Below are 23,418 nucleotides of genomic sequence, written 5' to 3' on the forward strand. Positions count from 1 at the left end.
ATTAGTGCCCTTTTCGAGAGACTCCAGAGAGATCCTGCCCCTTTTACCATGAGGTTACAACTCACCAGACACTAAATCTGCTGGTGCCTTTCGACTTCTCAGCCTGCAGAACTGTGAGAAATGAATGCGTTTTTTATAAACCAAATCTACAGTATTGTATTATAGAAGCCCAAATGGACTAAGACAATTACTACAGCCAAATTATGTCCATATCACAATAGTCAGAAAGAATTTAATTACCTAAATATATATCTGCCAAAACCAGTACATAATGACTGAATGTGAAGCCTGTTCAGGCAGTTTTTAGCATAAGAAGGATCTCAGCAGAGTAAAATTTTGTGCAGATTTGCAAACAGCCTGAACTTTCAACTTTTTTAAAATGTTTATTTATTGGGGGCAGGGGGGAGAAGGAGACTCAGAATCCCAAGCAAGTTCCACATTCCGAGCTGTCAGCACAGAGACTAATGTGGGGCTCAAACCCATGAGGTGTGAAATCATGACCTGAGTCAACGTCAGATGCTTAACCAACTGAACCGCCCAGGACCCTCATCAAACAGCCTGAACTTTGAATGCATTCCTCAATCCATGCACAGATCTATTAGAAATAAGTGAAAACCTAACTGGCTCACAGTGTTTGAGCATGAGCATTGATCAGTCAGTGACTGATTATAATTTGTGCTGCCTCAGGCACAATATAACTGGCATAGAATTTAAAGATGAAATAAAGAAAGGGAGGAAGAAAGGGAGGGAAGATGAAAGAGAGGAAGGGAGGAAAGGAGAGAGAGAGGAAGAAGGGAGGGGAGAAGAAAGAAGGCAGGCAGACAAATAAGCAGAGAAATCATCAGAGCCCTCTGTGGCGGAGATAGATATTAGAGAATTAAACAAGAAAGTCCCTAAAAACCATAGACACACAAAGCAGCAACAATAGGCCTAGGAGATATCTGAATCCATAGTTGCTATATTATCTCAAATGTTCAATTTTAGACAAAATGTGAGAATATAGGAAAAAATAAAGGGTGATCCATGTGCAGCCGACAGTAGAAACTATTTCAAAGAAGCCCAGATATTAGAATATGCAAGGACTTCTAAGAAGTAAGCATATGGTCACGATATCTGATAATGAGCATATGCAAAAAGCCTGCAGATAATAGCATTGTAATTGGCGAAAGATTAAATGCTTTCTCTTCTAATAGGGATAAAGGCAAAGATAGTTTCTCTCTCCTCTTCAGTTCAACATTAAGAGTTCAGTTCGGTAAAGCAAAAAAAAAAAAAAAAAAAAAAAAAAAGGCAAACAAGAAAAAAAGACATTCATGTTGGAAAGAAAGAAACTTTTTTGCAGACAACTTTATTCTATATGCAGAATATAGTAAAGAAACAACTACCCCACATCAAAAAAATAAAATAAAAAAAGTCTACTAAAACTAATAAACAACTTCACCAAAGTTACAGGATACAATATCCATATATAAGATCAATTGCATTACTTTATACACTTGACCCTTGAACAACACTAGAGTTAGGGGCACTGACCCCCATCCATCTTGCACAGTAAAAAAAATCCCAGTATTAACATTTGACTCCCCTAAAACTTAACTATATATAGCCTACTGGTGACCAGATGCCTTACCATTAGCATAAACAATTGATCAATGCCTATTTTGTAAATTTGTTACATACTGTATTTTTATAATAAACTACGTTAGAGAAAATATTATTAAGAAAATCATAAGGAAGAGAAAATACTTTTACAATACTATTTTTGCCGAGGTCCACCTGTATATGGGCCCAGGTATAAGTGAACTCCCATAGTTCAATTTCTTGTTTAAGGGTCAACTGTATTAGCACTGTGCAGTAAAACAGTCTGTGTAAGGAAACCATTCAGTGCACAATAGTATCAAAAAATAAAGTATTTATGAAAAACTTTTAAAAAGGTGGGAAAGTCTTATAAACAGTAAACCCCAAAGCATTTTATGAAATAAATGGAAAAGATCTAAATCAAATTTCAGCACACATTTTCTTAATGTATTGACAAACAAACAAAACAGCTTTTAGGTCAAGAGGCAAAGTCAAGGATATTATGAAAGCATGTATGTTACTATTTCAAACATTAAAATATTCAAAAACATGTAACAAAATTGGTAGTGGGCCATGGCTGCCAACCACTAAATAAATAGAATAGAGAAACACATATATTCATGGATTGGGATGCTTAATATTATTAAGATAAAGCTTTCCCCCAAATTGACTGATATAATTTACATATCCCTATAAATTCCTAGCAAGATTATCATTTTGTAGCAATCTACAATCTGATCCTAAAATTGAAATAAAAATGCCAAGGAGCCTGAATAGCCTGAATAATTAAAAAAATTTAATGTTTTTATTTAGTTTTGAGAGGGAGAGAGACAGAACATGAGTGGAGATGTGGTAGAGAGAGAGAGGCCCAGAATCTGAAGCATCCTCCATACTCTGAGCTCTCAGCACAGAGCCCCATATAGGGCTCGAAGTTGTGAACCACGAGATCATGACCTGAGCTGAAGTAGGACACTTAACCCACTGAGCCACACATGTGCCCCAATAACCTGAATAATTTAGAAATAAAGAACTTATAATTCCTGATTCAGAAGTTACTATGAACCCACTGTTATCAAGAAAATGTGGTGTGATGCAAGGATAGATATAGAGCACTGGAACACAAGTCCAAAAGTAAACCCTTAAATTGATTACTAATTGATTTTCAATGAAGTTTTTGAGGCCATTCAGTGTGGGAGGGCATAGTTATTTCACAAACAAAAAAGGTTTGTGTAGCATCTGGACATCTATATGACAAGCACAAAAATAAAAAAAATATAAAAATTTACCTTACAGCAAATATATATATTAACTAAAAATATTAACCTAAATGTGAGACTTATAACTTTAGAAATTCTAGAATACATAATAGGACAAAATCTTTATAGTGCGGGTTAAGCAAATATTTCTTAACCCATAAAAGGAATTTTGGTCAATTACTGTTTATCTAAATTTAAGAAAATGTACCTCAAAAGACACAATTGGAAGAACAGGAAGACAAATGACTGGGCCAAAAATCATTTACCTGCAAAAAGACTATATTTAGAGCATATAAAGAATATATCCAACTCATCAAAGAACAGACCAATTAAAAACTATCAAGATATTTGAATTGACATTTCACTAAAGAAAGCTGAATGACTAATTAAGCATATGAAAAGATGTTCAGCATTCTTAGTAATTAAGCACAGATTAAAATCACAATGAGATACTACTTCACTTGCTCTAGAATGGTCATCTTAAAAAGAAAGATAACAACCAGTATTGGCCAACGTGTGGAAAAATGGAAACTTCATATGTTGCTGGAGGAAGTATAAAATGGTAGACTCTTTGGAAAATATTTTGGTAGTTTCTTAAAAAGTTAAATGTAAACTTACCATAAGATCCAGCTATTTCACTGCTAGGTATCTACCCAAGAAATGCCTGTGCCTGCCAGTGGTATGGTGTGAAATGACACTAGAAACTTGGGGTGCCCTGGTGGCTCACTTAGGTAGGTATCCGACTTCAGATCTGGTCACGATCTCATGGTCTGTGGGTTCTAGCCCCTCATCAGGGTCTTTATTAGTGCAGAGCCTGCTTTGGATCCTTTGTCTCTTTCTCTGCCCCTCCCCTGCTCACGTTTTCTCTCTCTCTCTTTAAGAAAAATAAATATTTTTTTAAAATGACATTAAAAACTCAAAGATCAGAAGTCACTCATCAGGATTTTGAATTTTTTGAGAGATCAATTCTACAAACTATATGGGCTTTTTCATTTTCTCCTTACAATATTTGGATATCTTTATGTCACAATATCTATTCTAAATTTTACCAATGCCTTAATAACATTTTAACTTCTACAACACCTTACAATTTTTATGGCTCTTTCTTATATCATCATATTGGATCTCTTTTTTTTTGTCTTGTTTATTTTTGAGACAGAGAGAGACAGAGCACGAGCAGGGGAGGGGCAGACACAGAATCTGAAACAAGCTCCAGACTCTGAGCTATCAGCACAGAGCCTGATGCAGGGCTCCAACCCAGGACCCTCAAGATCTTGACCTGAGCTAAAGTCGATTGCTTAACCAACTGAGCCACCCAGGCACCCCCCCCCCATATTGGATCGTTATAAACATATGAGATAAACAGGAATTGCCCATATTTTATAAATTAAAAAACTACTAAAGCGCTAGATTTCAGAGAACTTCTAACCAAGATTACTCCCCAATAAGTCATCAAGAATAAAGATTTGAAAAGATTATTTTGAGAACAAGTCATACTCTGTCATTTACTATTCAGCTTTTTATCCAAGATAAGCAGTTTATTTATTTTTTATTTAGTTTTTTTATTCATCTCTGAGAAAGAAAGAGACAGTGCAATCAGTGGAGGGACAGAGAGAGAGGGAGACACAGAATCCGAAGCAGGCTCCAGGCTCTGATCTGTCAGCACAGAGCCCCTGTCAGTACAGAGCCCCAGCTCTAACCCACGAACCCCTGAGATCATGACGTGAGCTGAACTAAGATGCTTAACTGAATGAACCACCCCAATCCTAGATCAGCAGTTTAAAAAGCTATTGTAACAGAAGATTCTTTCTCCTGTATGAACATCTTAGACAGGTAAGCATCTGACTCTTGGTTTCAGCTCAGGTCGTGATCTCACAGTTCCTGTGATGGAGTCCTGCTTTGGTCTTCATGCTGACAGCATGAAATCTGCTTGGGATTCTTTCTCCCACTGCCTCTGCTCTTTCCCCACTCATTCTCTCTCTTTCTCAATAAACAAAACAAACATTAAAAAATTATTAAAAAGAAGAAAATAGTATTTAAACTTCACATAGTATCTCCAATAGTATTGTCTCTTTTTCTGTAGTAAAACATCAGTTATACAATGTACATAAGCTAGAATGTAACTTATGTAAATTTAAATTTCTAAATTAAAATTAATTAATTAAATTAAAGAAATTAATTAATTAAATTAATTTCTAAATTATCTAAATTTCTCTTACTTGGCAATTACATTCTATCAATTATACTATAGGATGTTGTATGTTCTCCTAATCTTAAAATATTCCTCATTTCTATCCATTATGGGCGATATCAGATTCTATTATTAGATTTTTAATTAGATTGTTAGATATTCTGTTCTAGAACATGATATTTTCAAAAAGATACATTGGACCTAATTATATTTTTCAATAAAGAAGCTCTTAAATATATACCAATTTTTAAATCTTACTAGGATAGAAATTTGAGAATTTTCACAATTTCAAAAGGGGACTACAGCATAGTGTTCTGACTCACCATATAATTTCATTTAACTAGATATAAAATCCCAGTATCATTGATAAAGAATACAATTAAAATAATCCATGTTTTAAAAAAATTATTACTGAAAGATTACCTCTTGTTCCATTCTAAGATAGTAAAAAAAATGTTTTCGTTATGGACAGAGTGACTTTGTTTCAAACACTTACTTCATATACTTATATATATCTAAGTATATATATTTTATATAAACTTCAAGAAACTGTTCTGAAGTTAAAATGAAATAAGATATAGAGGTGTCATAATGTTATACGATCTTATGTTTTGTTAATATTTAAGTATTCATCCACCGCCCTAACCTAACACCCTAATTTACATCACCCCTTAGATGTCTAATAGCCATCTCAAATTCAGCATGTTCTACTATTGTTTATCCACCACCCAAAAGCCAGTGCGTGGCACTACTTATCAAACTGTTTCTCAGGCCTATAATGCTGTAATTACCTTGGTGTCCTAATTTATACTTACTGCTCAAATTTAATCCAAAAGAAACTCCTTTTATTTCTGCCTCAAAATAATCTCTAATGCAATTTAGCATTTATATAATAATTATAAGAAATTTTTATAATGGAAAGTTTAGATCATCTCACTTCTTACCTTCCAATCATTCCAAAAAGTTCATCACTTAGCTTCACTCCCCACTCTTTGAACCCATTTTATACATTTTTCTCTTGCTGTGCTCTTCTTCCAAGCTAGCTCTTGTTTGCTTGTTTTGTTTTTGTTTCCAATAAAAGCACCAAGTTACTTATTTCAAGGTCTTCTTTCAGCCAGGATTTCTCTTCCCCAGGTTCTCTTCATATCTCTCTCTTTCACAGCATTTAAATCTCAGCTTAGGTATTCTTAGAAACTGTGTTTGTTATATTCTTTGGAAATTAGCCTGTTTTAGTAATTTTATGTAATTTTTAAATAATTTTTAAACGTTTATTCATTTATTATTGAGAGAGAGCACAAGCAGGGAGAGGCAGAGAGAGAGGGAGACAGAATCTGAAGCAGGCTCCAGGCTCTGAGCTGTCAGCACAGAGCCAGACACAGGGCTCAAACCCACAGACCATGAAATCATGACCTTAGCCAAAGTCAGACACTTAACTGAGCCCCTCAGGTGCCACTCTATGATTTTTTTTATTGTTAAGTACATTTTTCTTTCTGTGTATGGATTAATTATGTTTATTTGGTTACAAGATTCGATCTGGTTACTTCCATAGTCCTTGCTACTTAAATTTCCTGATCAGAGCAGAATGTTTGACACATAGTAGATACAGAGAAAAATTACCTGTTGTTCCTTGAGCTATGGAATTTTCAGGAATAAATGCAAATTCACCATTCTGTGGATATGCCAAACATGTCTTTTTTTTTTCTTCCCAACTCCCCTTTGTCCCCAGGATGTCTGGGAAACAACATACTGATATAAATTTTACTGAAGTGTTTATAATTGTTTGAATTATTCATTCAGTTCCCTCTATGAGCTTTATGAATATTAGATATTTGAACTTTAATATCCTATTATGAGAAACCAGTCAAATACTTTGTACATTTTGTTACTAAATCCTAAATTTGGCTGTCCATCCCTCAAGGGGCCAATACTCAAGAGATGAGTTTTGACTGGAGAAAAATATGAAATTTATTCAGGAGCCCAGCCACCTGGGAAGAAGGCAGACTATTGTCCAAAGGCCAATTCCCAGATTTCTGCCTGGCCTAGAGATTTTTAAAGTTTAATCAGTTAAGGAAGGGTAATGGTCTATGACATTTCTTGATGATGTGCAGACTCCATGATGTCAGCAACAGAGATATCTCAGTTCTCAGAGAAGTTTTAGTTTCTTGTTGCCCAGCAGGGTTGTGCAAGAGTACTCTTTTCTTTCTACAAAAGAGAGCAAGGTCTACAGATGCACAAGGTTTACAGATGACATCAGTAAAGTCATTTGCGTGATCTTAAAAAGAAAGAAAAAAAAAACACATCTTGCTGAAAGATTGCTGGGCTAATCAGAAAGCTGAGGTGGCTTCAAACAGACTAGTTAGCCTCTGTGGCCTGGGAAAGTTCTGGTTCCTTATTCCCCAAGGCCAGTGGTCTGCAAATCTCAAAGAAAGCAAATTAATTCTGTTACAGATCAAGAGCCTTAAGTCAGCAAATAGGGAGTGTGTTAACCTGCTTCAACTTATCCAGACCAACTAGAATGTGTTACAATATTACACACTTGATCAATATTTGTTGAAGGAAATAATAAATGTGATACAACAAATTTTTTAAAACTAAAACATAGTAACTTTACTAATTGCTGATTTTTCATATCTTTATGTGTCTAGAATTTTCTCTTAGAATACCATAGCTGGGCAGAAGTGAACAAATAAGGGATATGTTTGAAGCAAAACTTGACAGTTTTTGATTGACAATTTGAGTAATAAAGCAATCAGAAAAATTAAGGGCATCTCCTGGACTTGCCCTTCAAAATAAAATTTAAGTTCTTAGTGGTCATTAGGATTGTCATCTCCCTCAAGCCTATATCTCCAGCCTTAATCAAGATCACCTACTGACACCTGGAAGTTAGAGCTCCAACGAAAACTGGAATTCAGGTTTCTATGATATATTGGCAACTCCTTCTACTGACTCTAGTTACACACCCTATAGTGAGGACAGCAAACTACTAAAGTAGAAAAGATTAGGGTGGTTTCCTTACTATTTTTTTAAAGAGTGCACTTATTTTTTTCAATGTTTCATTTATTTCTGAGAAAGAGAGAGAGAGAGAGCATGAACAGGGGAGGGTCAGAGAGAGAGGGAGACACAGAATCTGAAGCAGGCTCCAGGCTCTGAGCTAGCTGTCAGTACAGATCCTGACACAGGGCTCAAACCCACCAACCATGAGATCATGACCTGAGGTGAAGTCGGACGCTTAAATGACTGAGCCAACCAGGCTCCCCTCCTTACCATTTTTAAAATCACTCTAATGCTTTAAGTGGATTTGACAAAGCAAGTATCATAGAATATTTATTTTTTACATATTTCTTTTTCTTTTAAGTTTAAAAATCTGGTTATGACCTTATTTTCAGTACAGAAAAACTGAAGGAATAACAGTATTTTATAATGTTTATCTAGTTTTTATCATAACTTTTCAGAAACTACTTGTAAAGTTTTATCTCAGTAGGTACTCTTATGTCTCTGTAGGTTGTCCAGATCAATTATTTTCACTCGATTATACAATTACATACAAAAACATGCTTGAAAATATTTCTGGCAAAGATGCCTCAAGCCTGCCTAATGGTCTTTGTGTTAACGTTTAGTAGTAATGCTCTTGTGGCCACATTATATATTCCACTTAATTTAACTTTCCCCAAGTATTTTTATCTCTGAAACTTTGTGTTGTTTCTTTTTCTCTTTGTTTTCTCAAATACTAATCATGTCTTTAGATCTAGTCTGAGCTACATAAGAGTCAGATGCATATGTTATTTACTAGGGGAATGTTAATGATGTTAATCAATGCAATGATTAGTGTTCGTAGATGAGGAGACTGTATATAAGGCATAAACTGGAAATCTGTTCAGAGCACTCTATAGAGGAGTTGCTAATGATGGTGTGTTCAAACACCATGACCATTCTAAAGCCAGGTTTTAGATAAAATGGATTTTTAATGCTCCCTAAATTGTATGAGGTCTTCATACACTGTGCTTATCTTGCTTTGAAATTCAGGTAAACAGCAGAATGTTTTTACTATGCTTACTTCTGCTTAAGAGAGTTATCATTTCACACAAGTATAAGGCTGTAGATCAGTATGTTAGCTAACATTCAAATAAATTTTAGAAAAAAAATCTTCTACAGTTCAGAATGTATTAAATATCATTATGTCTAAGAAGGGAAGTAGAACTTTCTCAGTCCACTTTGCAGGGGTTGTGATGTACATATAACAAACTTACTAAGATTCAAATTGAAATTTATCTTTATCCTTTTATTTAATAAATATAGCTTTTGTGCTTGCACAGGAATTCCTGTGTCATGATTTATTTGATTTCTTTATTTTTATCTTTTTTCTTAAGGATCAGTAATGTATTTGCCAATATGCTGAATGTCTGATATAGTAGCTTGTTATGTAATATACCAAATACCAGGGTGCCTGGGTGGCTCAGTTGGTTACATGCTCGGTTCTTGACTTCAGCTCAGGTCATGATCTCACAGTTGTGGTATTAAGCCCTGAGTCAGGTTCTGCACTGGGAGTGGAGTCTACTTGAGATTCTCTCTCTCTTTCCCTGTCCCTGTGCACTCCCCCAACCCATTCTTTCTCTTTCTCTTTAAAACAACAACAAAAAAGAAATAAAAATTTAAAAAGTAAGGGGCGCCTGGGTGGCTTAGTCGGTTAAGCGTCCGACTTTCGCTTAGGTCATGATCTTGCGGTTCGTGGGTTCGAGCCCCGCGTCGGGATCTGTGTTGACTGCCAGCTCAGAGCCTGGAGCCTGTTTCAGTCTGTGACTCCCTCTCTCTCTGACCCTCCCCTGCTCTTGCTGTCTCTCTCTCTCTCCTAGAGATAAATAAAACATTAAAAATTTTTTAAAAAAATTTAAAAAGTAATATACCAAGTGTCTTATCAGTAATCATGTAAAATAAAAAATATATAAAGTAAGGTAAACTATGCTTATGTGAAGTGGGGAACTGAATATTATCTGAAAACGTTAAACTTTCATATAAAAGTATATATAACACATGTGTTAAATATTTAGGAAATGAGCTCATGAAAAAGTATACTGAATTACTATTTATCAGAGTAATGTACAATAAATCAACAATGACTAATGATTAATGAGAAAGGCTAAAATTTAAAGATCATCAACTGTGAATATTGATGAGGACTTTGAGAAATTGAGACAATTAAATTGTTGGTTAGAGTATAAAATGCTACAGCTACTTTAGAAAAATATCTCTACTTACCGAATAATTCAGATATTATGGGCCTAGATATTTAAGAAACAAAATATATATTCACTTAGCCAATTTACATAAGAATGTCTATCACAACCTTATTTATAATTAAAACCAGGAAAAAATTTAAGTGTTTATCAATTTGACAGTACATAAACAAATTTTGCTATACATATATAATGAGGCATTACTCAGAAATCTTTTTAAATACTGATGCTCTCAGTAATATGAATGAATTGCCCTCACAGAAGAGTATGTTTTCATTTACATGAAGTTCTAGAATCACCAAAACAACCTGTTGTTAAAAAAAAAAATGTATGGAATGGTTGTCAGTAGATGGCATTGTGGGATTGAATGGAAAAGAAGAGCTAGAGAAAATCCTGGATGATGGAAATGTTCTCATTTGATAGAAGAGACATGGATGTATGCTTTTTTCAAAACTCACTAAAGTGTACATGTAAAGTATCCCCTCATGTGGATTCTACCAAAATAAAAAAGTTCTGTAAATAAAACTAAACATAAAAGTATTAAATAAAAAAGCAGAGTGTATCTGGTTGTGACATTAAAATAATCTTTTTATGTATTTCTTTGTTTTGTATTTCCTTAAATGTTCAAAGTGATTTTTACAATCGAAGACCAAACAAAACAGATTAAAATATTGAGGATATAATAAACTACTCCAAGAAAGTTCTTATTTAATGTATTAGTATATATAAAATGTATTTATAATAAAGTATTGATTAATATTTTAAGTTCATAAACCATAGGACAAAACATTTTACTTCATGATTGGAGACCAGCAGACCTTTGTATTTCCATCGATATTATTTTACATACTGGTTTATTAATTGGCCTTACATGACTAATAATTTTGAGTAATAGATCCACCAGAGAACATAGCATTACATTTTTATCTTGCACATTTGTTTTTAAATTCTACAGTAACAAGAGACAAGGCATGATTATATACAGTTGAAATTCAAATCTGATTCATACTAATTTTGCAAGCAGTTCAAAAGTAGCATTTATAAAAGTGTTTCAAGTAACAGCAAACTAAATTAATATTGATGGGAATCACTCAGAAAAATAATTAGGATTTTTAATATTTTCCTAAAGTACTTTTGCAAAGATATATCTTATTTATTCATATTCATTACATATGCAAACTTACATTTTGCTTCATTTATAATAATCAAATGTTTAACCCTTATTATTTTAATAAATAAACAAAACTTACCTCTTTTTTTAGAGCTTGTTGCACAGCTATTGACATACTTCATTATTAGCTTCTAATTGGTTTTGATTTTGCATAGCTGTGAAACTCATTTGAATAAGTTCATTATTTTGCTGCCAGAAGAAACAAAATTTATTTTAATTAGAGGTCATTGCACTTCCAGATTGAGTTAATTAAAGATCTAATCAAGCCTCCTGGGGATAAGTAGATTGTCAGTTGGGAAAAATCTTTACAAGACAAAACTCTAAAACCTACATTAAGGTTAATAGTTTTTTCAACTAAAACTTTGTATTTCTTGGCTCCTCCCACCTCCATAACCTCCTTAAATACTGAATAATGAATGTCAAGATCCTCACATCTGAATAATGTGCTGTATTCATACTGATGTATCTTCATCAAGTCTTCCAAAAATAACCTAAAAATAAGATTTAGGTCTTAAATGAAAGAAATTGTTAAAAACTATGCCAGACGACATGATATTACAGAGTGTCTGAGCACTCTTATGTTTCCTGAGAATAAAACAATATCAATTTAATTAACACTATCAGTTATTGAAATGGCAATATACAAATCTGTAATAGCTCTGTTTAAGTACCATCTTCTTTCCTCTTCAGTTCTATTTACTGAACTTAAATCCAAAGTCTTGACATGATAAATGAGTTGCTGAAAATTATGGCTGAAAATATAAACTGGAATTCAAAGGATTCCTGAGGAATAAAGAAATTACATTTCAGTTGGTTATGGAATTTTAGGAAACCCAGAAGGAAGCTTATTTGGATATTAAGTTTTAAAACAAAAGGGGTGGGGATGAAAATCAATCCATAACTATTTGGTGCAAATGTTTCATTTATCAATCAACTTGTGTCTCCATCAGTTTACTGATTACTGATATAGCATTAATTATATTGCAAATAAAAACTGTCTTAAAAGTACAATCTAGGGGCACCTGGGTGACTCTGTGCGTTAAGCCTCCTACTTTGGCTCAGGTCGTGATCTCACGGTCCATGATTTCAAGCCCCGCATCAGGCTCTGTTTTGACAGCTCAGAGCCTGGAATCTGTTTCAGATTCTGTGTCTCCCTCTCTTTCTGCTCCTCCCTCCCTCATGCTCTGTCTCTCTTGCTCTCAAAAATAAAATAAAACCTAAAAAAAATTTTTAAAGTACAATCTATGTAACATTTGTACATATATCTTGCAATTTTCCAAGAAGGGACATACTTAAATTCAGTCTTCAAAGCAACAGACTAATTATGTTGAAAATGAAATAAAATATTTAATTTACAGTTGATTTCATGTGAACTAGTTGGTTTAAATGTAGAATAAGTTGTAATGGTATTTTTTTTAATTTACTATTTTAGCAATAGATTTAATAAATTGTTTTTCTCAACTGTAATTCCAAATTTATAAAAAGAGGGACGTGAGATATTTATTAAGTCCTAGAAGCAACAAAATTAAAATATGTGTGAAAAAACTAGAAAAATAATGTATCAATGTAGGGCAGAAGTATAGCTCAATGAGTAAAAACACAAGTTTTCAAGTCATCCATCCTGTTGCTACAGAAGGGACTTGGTAAAATAACTTATCCACATCCAGTGTCTGCATTCTCCCTGGCAAAATGAGAATGCTGTCTTCCTCTGCAAGTTTTTAAATGACTAATGAAATAATAACGAATGCAGCATTCTTAGTGTTCAGTGAAGTTAAATCTTACTACTTTACATATTTTGTAAAATCCATGGATTACTAATCAATCACAAATGTTCACAAGTTATGAAGGATAGAGGTGCTTTTATAAAGATACTAAAAGATAACTTTTCTGTGAGTGGACACAATCATGGAACATTCCCCAAAGGGAGAATGATCATAATCCCTGACAAATTACAAATGATTCTATAATATTTCACTGTAACCAACTGCTATAGACACTATCAGTCAATTATTTTAATTATGTCAACATTAAATATGTCATAGCATATAATTAAATATCTCTATAATGTGTAGTGAGACTTTTAATGAGAATGAAGTAAAAATAAAATCGAAGTTAAAATAGATTATTTGCTTTAAACCATGCAAGTAAAAACACTTCCTGGAAATTAATATAAGCTAAAAAAAGGTAATTATTATTATAGTTAAGATGAGCTATCTCCCCTCAAGAGTTTCACGACTAAGAATGAATGCTTAACACACAAAACTATGATTACACACATATTCACCACACAGAGAGATACACAGAGTACACATATTAATTACTGGGAACCTCTCTCTTTGCCTCATCTTACTTTCCTCAGTCAATTTTATGGACACCTATTTAAATATCATACAGCACAACTGTTGGTCATACTTTACATATAGTCTCCCTGTAGGTTCATATAATTATTATCTTGTTAAAAAAATAAAATGATTACAATTATAACTACTTATAAATACCAACTTCATAACACTTTGTATGAGGAAAGCTTGATGGCTGTAAATTCTGTTAGAGTAAATAACATGATATGGCTAACAAAAAATTTCCAATTTCCTCTCCTGTCCCTTTGTTCTTGTCTTACATTTTATTTCTGTGTACATTATATTTTATTCTACATACATTATAAACTTGATACTATGCTGTTTATTCTGTTTTAAAAAGAGCTTGAAAATGAAAAAACCCACTTCTAAACAATAAAATAGTAATGTTTAAAGTGTAAATTTGAGGGGCACCTGGGTGGATTAGTTGGTTGAGTGTCAGACTCTTGATTTTTGCTCAGGTCGTGATCCCAGGGTGGTGAGGTCAAGTCCCCCATGATATGTGACATGTGTATACTCATGAAACCATCACCAACTCACATAACAAAAATTTCCATCACCTGAAAAAGTTTCCTTGTGCTCCTTTGTGATCCATTCATTCTTCTACCTTCATCCCCAGGCAGTCATGTATTTGTTTTCTTTCCTCATAGATTAATTCACATTTGCTCAAATTTTATATGAAGTTATATATACTCTTTTCTGTCTAGCTTTTTTTTTTACTCAGAATTCTCTCTCTCTCTGTCTCCCCCCCACCCCACTCATCCATGTTCTTGAATGTAAGAATAGGCTCACCCCCTAGGACTATGGTACCCATAAGTTTCTGACTCACATTGTAGTCCATACTCATCCTTCCATGATTCATAAAAATTACTAGTGTTCTTACCAGCTTATGCTTCCAGTGGTTTCTGCTCTAGGTAAGCAGATCTTGTCATGACTTGACTTGCCCATCTTTCCAGGTGTCAGAGTGGTCTTTTGCTCTGTGACCTCAATTCTCTATAGTGATTCCAAGAAAAGTTGTTGGTTTTCAGTTTGTTCTTGTTTTTATATATATATATATATAATATATATATACATATATATATATATATCATGAGTAATATATATATGAACAAGAGTAAAGATCTCTAGGCTCTCTATGTGTCAGAGCTGAACATGAAATCCCTTTATTATATATCGTTATTTTTCCCTTTCTCCTGGGTTATTTCCATTAACATACAAATATGCTCTTGATTCTACAATTTAATAAACCTTTCTCCTGACCCATTTTGTTCTACCCTTCTGTGTTAGTTTCCTAGGGCTTACTTAATAACTACAGGACTGAGTCACTTAAAACAATAAAAGTTTATTTCTCACAGTGTTGGAGATGGAAGTTCAAAATCCATCTTCAGGGCTATAATGGCACTGAAGTCTCTAGGGAAGGATGTGTTCCACCCTTCTCACCTGTCTAGTGGGAATTTAAGATGGACCTGCCCCTTTGGAAAACAGCTGGATAGTTTATTAAAAAGTTGAACAAAAATTTGCCACATGACTAAGCAATTTTCTCCTAAGTTTCTACTCAAGGGGAAAAAAACATTTCATACAAAGACTCAGGCATAAATATTTATAGAAACATTATTCATATAGTAAAAAAATAGAAAAAAACCCATTTATCAAATGGTGAATAAGCCAAATGTAGGATACCCATACTATAAAAAGAATGAAGAATGAAATAATTACACATGCAATGACACTGATGAAACCTGAGGACTTATCCTAATGAAAGAAGTCAGATAAAATATACTATAGTATATAATAGTAAGACATATATATGTTATATGACATATGTATGTCATAATATATGATTTCTACAAAAAGAAATCCTATAGAGACAAAAAGATTTGTGGTTGCCTTGGCAAGATGATAGGAAAAGGAAATTGCTACCTATAGGCTCAATAACTCTTTTTTGAGGTCACAAATTATTCTAAAATTGGATTTTTGTGATGTTTGGACAAAACTGTAGATTTACTAAAAGTTGTTCAATTGCACTTTTAAAAATGATTGAATTTTAGTATAAAATTTACCTCAGTAAAGTAATTAGAAAGAAAAAAAAACTAGGGGCACCTGGGTGGCTTAGTCAGTTGAGCATCTGGCTCTCGATTTTGGCTCAGGTCATGATCTCATGGTTTGTGAGACTGAGCCCGATGTCCACGCTGCACTGACAGCATGGAGCCTGCTTTGGATTCTCTGTCTCCCTCTCTGTGCCTCTCCTCCATTCATGCCTGCAATCTCTCTTTCTTTCTCTCTCTCTCTCAAAATTAATAAAGTTTCAAAAGAGGAAGAAGATGAAGACAAGAGGAAGAAAAGAGGGAGAAGAGGAAGGAGAAAGGAGGAGGAAGAAAGCATGGAGGTTGGAGGAGAAGGGGGAAAGGGGAAGGAGCAGGAAGAAACCAGCATCTGGCCTCTGCTTTTCAACTAACAGATCTGCATGATTCATCTTCTGATGATTTCTTTTGAATATTTATTGTCTTCTGATATAGTTCATGATTTGTGATTTATTATATTTATTTGTCCATCAAAATTTAAATGGAAAGGATATTCATTAGTTTTGGTCTATATTCTAAGTCAAGGAAAGTGTTATCACATCAATCAATATTTTAATGAACAAATACATGAATACATGTGAGCACATGTATTTGATAAGACAAGACTGCTATATTTCAGGTAATATCTATGCATTCTTAAATGTTTCCCAGGAATTTCTAACAAGTGCATAATTAGCAGAATTCATCCTTGACTTTTTTTCTAGAATAAACTCTTATTGATAATGTACTGAGCATTAACAACATGATATTTCTTAGAATAAAATTGTTTTCTAAATAAAAAAAGTAATTTTAGTTTTCAAGAGCAGTAGGTGACATGTTCAGTATTCATACTACCTTTAACTTAGAAATGAAAACTTATTTTCCCAAAGGACTGCCTTTATATAAAGTATCTTTTTATAAAAAATATAATTTTTTGATATACTTAGATATTAACACAGAAGTGGTGATGTTAAACAATACATTTTATAGCTCTAAAATGTACTGGGATCATGATTTCATAAGAAGAAAATTAGTTATATAGGTAACATTATTGTATAATTTCCCACAGGATTTCTACAATAGAGTTTGTTTTATTAAATCCTAAAATAAGTCACCTACATTCACTTTAGATACAAAGTAATGTTGAATAAAACAATATCATATGGCAGTTCACAGTATGAGCAGAGACATGTGTTTATATTAGTGTGAATAGTTATGAACTAAGGTGCTCAAATGGCTTTCCCAGCAAAACACTGTCTCCTAATTTATTTTTGTAGCCAATGGAAACCTCATTGTTCATGTTTGGGTAGTTTGCATTCAAATGTACCAATAACTTCAAATGCAATGACTTCTACCCAGCATGTTTTATTGTAGAACATGAAGATGGAATTGCTAATGGTCTCTTGAGGGGCAGTCATCTTCTCTATCAAGAGTTTTATTTTATTATATTTTGCATTTAATATGTAAATTGGCATTCATTTCTTTTGAGCAAAATTTAATGAATCTGAAGCTAATGAGAGTTTAATATAATACGCAACATGTAAAGGTGAAAAAGAAAATATGGAAGTTTGGTCTAGGAATCTGAGAATTCTGCCAGTTCTATGTGGGGTGCTGGATCTGAAGCTTTTCTTGAAGGATTTTTTTTTTCAAGAAAGGAAAAAAGAAACTCCATCTATTAAAATATTTGGATTATTAGGCGTGCCTGGGTGGCTCAGTCGATCAAGCGTCTGACTTCGGCTCAGGTCATGATCTCTCAGATTTGTGGATTCAAGCCCCATGTTGGGTTCTGTGCTGACAGCTCAGAGCCTGGAGCCTGCTTCAGTCTCTCCGCCCTTCCCCTTATCATGCTCTGTCTCTCTTTCTCTCAAAAAAAAAAATAAACATCAAAAATTTAAAAAATATATTTGGATTATTAAAACTTAATAGAGAGAACATTTTCTATGAATAAGATATTTGTGACAATAGCTGTTTCACTGATTAAATATAACAATAGAAGCCAAGATAGGTATTATATTTCCAGACATGCAATTTTATTTCATATTTCATAAAGCAGAAATTGTAATTTTACATGAATATTTCTATTTACTTTTATGCACAAAACCAAAAATAAAATATTGTCAACTCTATAAACATGTAACATTTATATCAAATGCTATTTGGTCACATAAAAATTCCAATTTAAGTAGTTACAAATATTTTAAAAATATAACTGAGTTATTTTGTCTAAAATGTATAAATACTGTTTTCTATTCATTTAATTATGCTTATAAACGTGCTACTCTTGCTCTCTATGTTAAGGAAGTAGACTTATTAAAACCAATTGTAACAGACTTATCACTACTGTAGTAGAAGCATAATAAAGAAGTGAGATAGAAATGAGATACTTGTGTCTCAATATACAAAAGCTAGTATTAATTTTAAGGATAAAAGTAATATAATGAAATGCAGCTGGTCAAGTAAATATCTATTGTTATTGTTCTTATTATAAAGCATATATAGAGCACTTATTCTGACAGATGCAGTCCTTAGTACTATACGTATTTTATTACATTTAATATAACAAGTTTATGAGAAAATGAGAACTTTTTAATTAAGTTTATTTTAATTCTAGTATAGTTAACATACAGTGTTATATTAGTTTCAGAGGTACAGTATAGTGATTCAACAGCTCCATACATTATTCAGTGCTTGTCATAAGTGTACCCTTAATCCCCTTTACCTATTTCACCCATCCCCCCCACCTACCTCCCCTCTGAGTGAAATCATATTCTACTTGTTTTTTTCTGACTTACTTCACTTAGCATTATATACTCTAGTTCCATCCATGTTCTTGAAAATGGCAAGATTTCATTCTTTTTTATGGCTGAATCCTATTCCATTGTATATACATCCACTATTTCTTCTATATCCATTCATCTATTGACGAACTTGGTTAAACAACTTCGGTGGCTTCCCTATCTTGGCTATTGTAAATAATGCCGTGATAAACATAGGGGTGCATGTATCCTTTCAAATTACTGTTTTTGTATTCTTTGAGTAAATCACCCAATAGTGCGATGACTGCATCGAAGGGTAGTTCTATTTTTAATTTTTTGAGGAACTTCCATGCTATTTTCCCTGGTGACTGCACCAATTTGCATTCCCACCAACTGTGCAAGAGGGTTCTTTTTTCTCCACATCCTTGCCAACATTTGTTTTCTTGTGTTTTTTATTTTAGCTACGCTGACAGGAGTGTGGCGATATCTCAGTGTGGTGTTGATTTGCATTTCTCTGATAATGAGTGATGTTGAGCATCTTTTCCTGTGTCTGTTGGCCATCTGCTAGTCCTCTTTGGAGAAATGTCTATTCCTGTTTTCTGTTCATTTTTTAATTGGATTTTTTTGAGGGGGTTGAATTGTGTAAGTCTTTTTATGTTTTGGATACAAACCTTTTATCAGATATCATTTACAAATATCTTCTCCCATTCAGTAGGTTGTCTTTTAGTTTTGTTGATTGTTTCCTTTGCTGTGCAGAAGTGTTTTATTTTGATAAAGTCCCAATAGTTTATTTTTGCTTTTATTTTTCTTGCCTCGGGAGACATATCTAGCAAAATGTTTCTATAGCTGATGTCTGAGACATTACTGCCTCTGCTCTCTATTAGGAATTTTATGGATTTAGGTCTCACATTTAAGTATTTAATTCATTTTGAGTTTATTTTTGCATATGGTTAAAGAAAGCAATCCAGTTTCATTCTTTAGCATGTTGCCATCCAGTTTTCCCAACAACATTTGTTTAAAAGACTATTTTTTTTATTGTGTATTCTTTCTACCTTTGTTGAAAGTTAACTGACCATATAATGGTGGGTTAATTTATCAGATTTCTATTTTGTTTCATTGATCTATGTGTCTATTTTTGTACCAGTACCAAACTGTTTTGATCACTTTAATTTTGTAATGTAAATTGAAGCCTGGAATTATGATACCTCCAGTTTTGTTTTTATTTTTCAAGATTGCTTTGGCTATTTGGGGTCTTCTGTGGTTCCATACAAATTTTAGGATTCTTTGTTCTGGTTCTGTGAAAAATACTGTTGTATTTTGGTATGGGTTGCAATAAATCTGTAGATTATATTGGGTTATATTGGCATTTTAATAATACTTTTTTTCCAATCCAAAAGCATGGGATGTTTTTCCATTTCTTTCTATCATCTTCAATTTTTTTAATTAATGTTTTAAAGCTTTCAGAGTATAAGACTTTTACATCTCTAGTTATTTCTTAAATATTTTATTCTTTTTGGTTCAGTTGTAAATGGGATTGTTTTCTTAATTTTTTTTATTCTTTATTATTAGTTAATAGGAAAGCAACAGATTCTGTACATTGACTTTGTATTCTGCAACTTTACTGAATTCATTTATAATAAATATAATAAAATGCTTTTAGAAATACACCATTTTGGGCCACCTGATTGGCTCAGTCTGTTAAGTGTCCAACTTCAGCCCCAGTCATGATCTTTGCAGTTCATGAGTTTTAGCCCCACATCGGGCTCTGTGCTGAGAGCTCAGAGCCTGGAGCCTGCTTGGGATTCTGTGTCTTCCTCTCTCTGCCCCTCTCCTGCTCAGACCCTCTTTCTTTCAAAAATAAATAAACCTTTTAAAATACACCATTTTATCTCACATTTTGTTTACTAATATAACATAAATGTATAAAGAGTTTATTGATACAAAGATTTAAAAGTCAGTTTTAAATTTGTAGATTTGAAGTATTGTAATTGAATAAGGGGTGAGAATAAACACAATCATCTTGAAAATGTGTTCTTATTGAAAGCAGTCTTAAATAACAGGACACTTAAAACTCACAAAGGATTTTAGTTAAAGATGCTTTTTATTGGTTTAATCACATTTTTATCACTTTTTGATGTTGCTCTTTTTGTCTTCTATGTCTCACATCCTGCCTTTGTAATTCCTGCATCCGATAATCATAGCTGGTGAACATGTCAACAGTTGTAACATAAAATTCTCACATTTTTGCCAGAGGTAAGAGCATTTAGCTAAATAGGCACTGTTGGCACAAAAGACAATATCTTTAATGGTTTCCACACTAAGCTCTAGGTCTAAATGAGTCTTTATAATTCTCCAGTGTGTTCTTAAATTGGTGAAGATCATATGAGCTTTACACTTAGACTATCCCAAGGGCTAATGAATACAAAGCTTAGTAATTGTAAGATGGGTAACAAAAGGCACTGTAACTATTCCTGTTTCCTTACATTTTACCAAGATATAATTATATTTAAATCACCAAATAATTATCGAGCTCTTGTTGCAATCATAGATTTATCACATTTAGAAAGCCATGAATCCTACAGTTAAAAATGCCCCTTATGACTTTGGGGCACTTGGGGGGCTCAGTCAGTTAAGCATCCAACTTTGGCTCAGGTCATGATCTCACAGTCCTTGGATACAAGTTCTGCATCGGGCTGTGTACTGACAGCTCAGAGCCTGGAGCTTGCATTGGATTCTGTATCTCCTTTCTCTCTGCTCTTTCCCTGCTTGTATCTGTCTGTCTGTCTGTCTCTCTCTCTCTCTCTCTTTAATTTTTGGCATTTACTTGTTTTTGCGAGAGAGAGACAGAGCACGAGCAGGGGATAGGCAGAGAGAAGAGGGAGACACAGAATCTGAAGCAGTTTCCAGGCTCTGGGCTGTTAGCTCAGAGTCCCCCGTGGGGCTCAAACCCACGACTGTGAGATATGACCTGAGCCAAAGTTGGATGCTTAACCAACTGAGCCACCCAGTCGCCCCTGTCTCTCTTTGAGAAATAGATATTTAAAATTTTTCAAAAAAAGAAAAATCTTGTGACTTTCAAAAACATACACAAAAATGTACACAAATATTTAAATGAAATATACAAATAAAAACAGGAAAATAAATTTTAAAAACTTTATGGTAATTAATTCATGTAATAATTTCATATAGTAGCTTTAGCGATTCTCAGTACAATTGAGAATTTTCAATTTTACCTTTTAGTTGATAATGTCAGTATGTTCATTTTAATACTCTTGTTCTTTTTTCTTTTAAGTTTATTTATTTATTTAGAGACAAGCAGAGGCAGCACAAATGAGGGAGGGGCAGAGATAGAGAGAGGGAGAATCCCATGCAGGCTCTGCACTCAGAACACAGAGCCCAAGATGGGGCTCAAACTCAAGAACTCAAGAAATTGTAATATAATGACCTACGCCAAAACCAAGGGTCTAGTCACTTAACCAGTTGAGCCACCCAGGCACCTGAATACTCTTGTTCTTAAGTGTGAGTTTAACTGGAAAGAAAAACTGAATTACTTGAGTGTTTTCCACTTAGACACGTGGAAAATTAAGAAACATAGCTTTCCATCTATAAAGAAGCAGGACATTTTTTTTCTAATTACTTTTCTACTGATAAATATTTATTTAAACAATTATTTAATTTCGTCTAGGTTCCTGTCAGAGTATTTAAAGTTGATTTTCAGTAGTTTTATTAGTAAACATTGTTCTTGATTTACAACTTGTAGGGTTTGATATTTTAAAAATCTAAAACTTCATATCAATACATCCAGCTTGCAGTTGCGTATGCTAAGAATAAATAGACTTTATTATCTGTTATCAAAAGGAAAAGCACAACATAATATAGTCTTATTTTGATTTTAATGATTAGTCAGTATGTTTGCAGAATTTCAATTGTCATTGTGTTAAGTCAGAACAAAGTTGGTGCATGTTAATTAACTCTATTATAATGAATAGATAATATAAAAATATTAATAATTGACAACTGTTGACTAGCAGCAGAGTGATAGGCTTGCAGTGAAACTTCCAAAAGGATTACAAAAATCTAACAATGGCATCAGCATTTTTAAATGTGATTTGAGTTAATATTGACTAATAGTAAAAATGAGAAAATTAGGCAACTCTAAATATTGTCAGAATGGAGTTGGTAAAAACAGACAACTATTCTGGTACTAGAATCTATGGTTATTTAACACATTTTCCATTATCTGTCCCCAGTTTTGCTCTTTCAAATTTATCTTTTTAGTCTGTTTCTCAGCAAAACTTCATTTACTCATTTTTTCCTACCTGATGGGAACACATTCTAATTTAGCAGAATATTTGAGAATATAAGAGAAATATATTTTGCCCTTTGTTACTAATTAAACCTCAGAATTAGTTGCAATTTGTTAAAAAAGTGAGAATTGGTATATTTGACGGATATAGTAAATACAAGGCTTTAAAAAGATTAGGCTTATGTAAGCTTTATAAGAAGAACTAATTAAAATTAGCCACCTAAGGGATATTTCTCTTAAATAAGTTTTAAGTGCATAGACTATATGCATTGCACATATTTCTCAAACTTTGATATTTTTCTTTATATATTACTTATATTTTTTCTTTTGTTTGGCTCATGGACATGACTTTACAAATAATTTTTAAATTCCTAATTGTCTCTGGAATTTTGAGGCATAGGAAAAGTTTCCTCCTCTTGAATATCTTTGAAAATTTCTAATAAAAACTTAAAAAGACTATTCCTATTTGAAAATAACAGCTAATACTTCTGAAAAATTCCTATGTGCCAACCTCA

Source organism: Crocuta crocuta, unplaced genomic scaffold (assembly GCF_008692635.1).
Source record: "Crocuta crocuta isolate KB4526 unplaced genomic scaffold, BGI_CrCroc_1.0 scaffold724, whole genome shotgun sequence".
Classification (NCBI taxonomy): domain Eukaryota; kingdom Metazoa; phylum Chordata; class Mammalia; order Carnivora; family Hyaenidae; genus Crocuta; species Crocuta crocuta.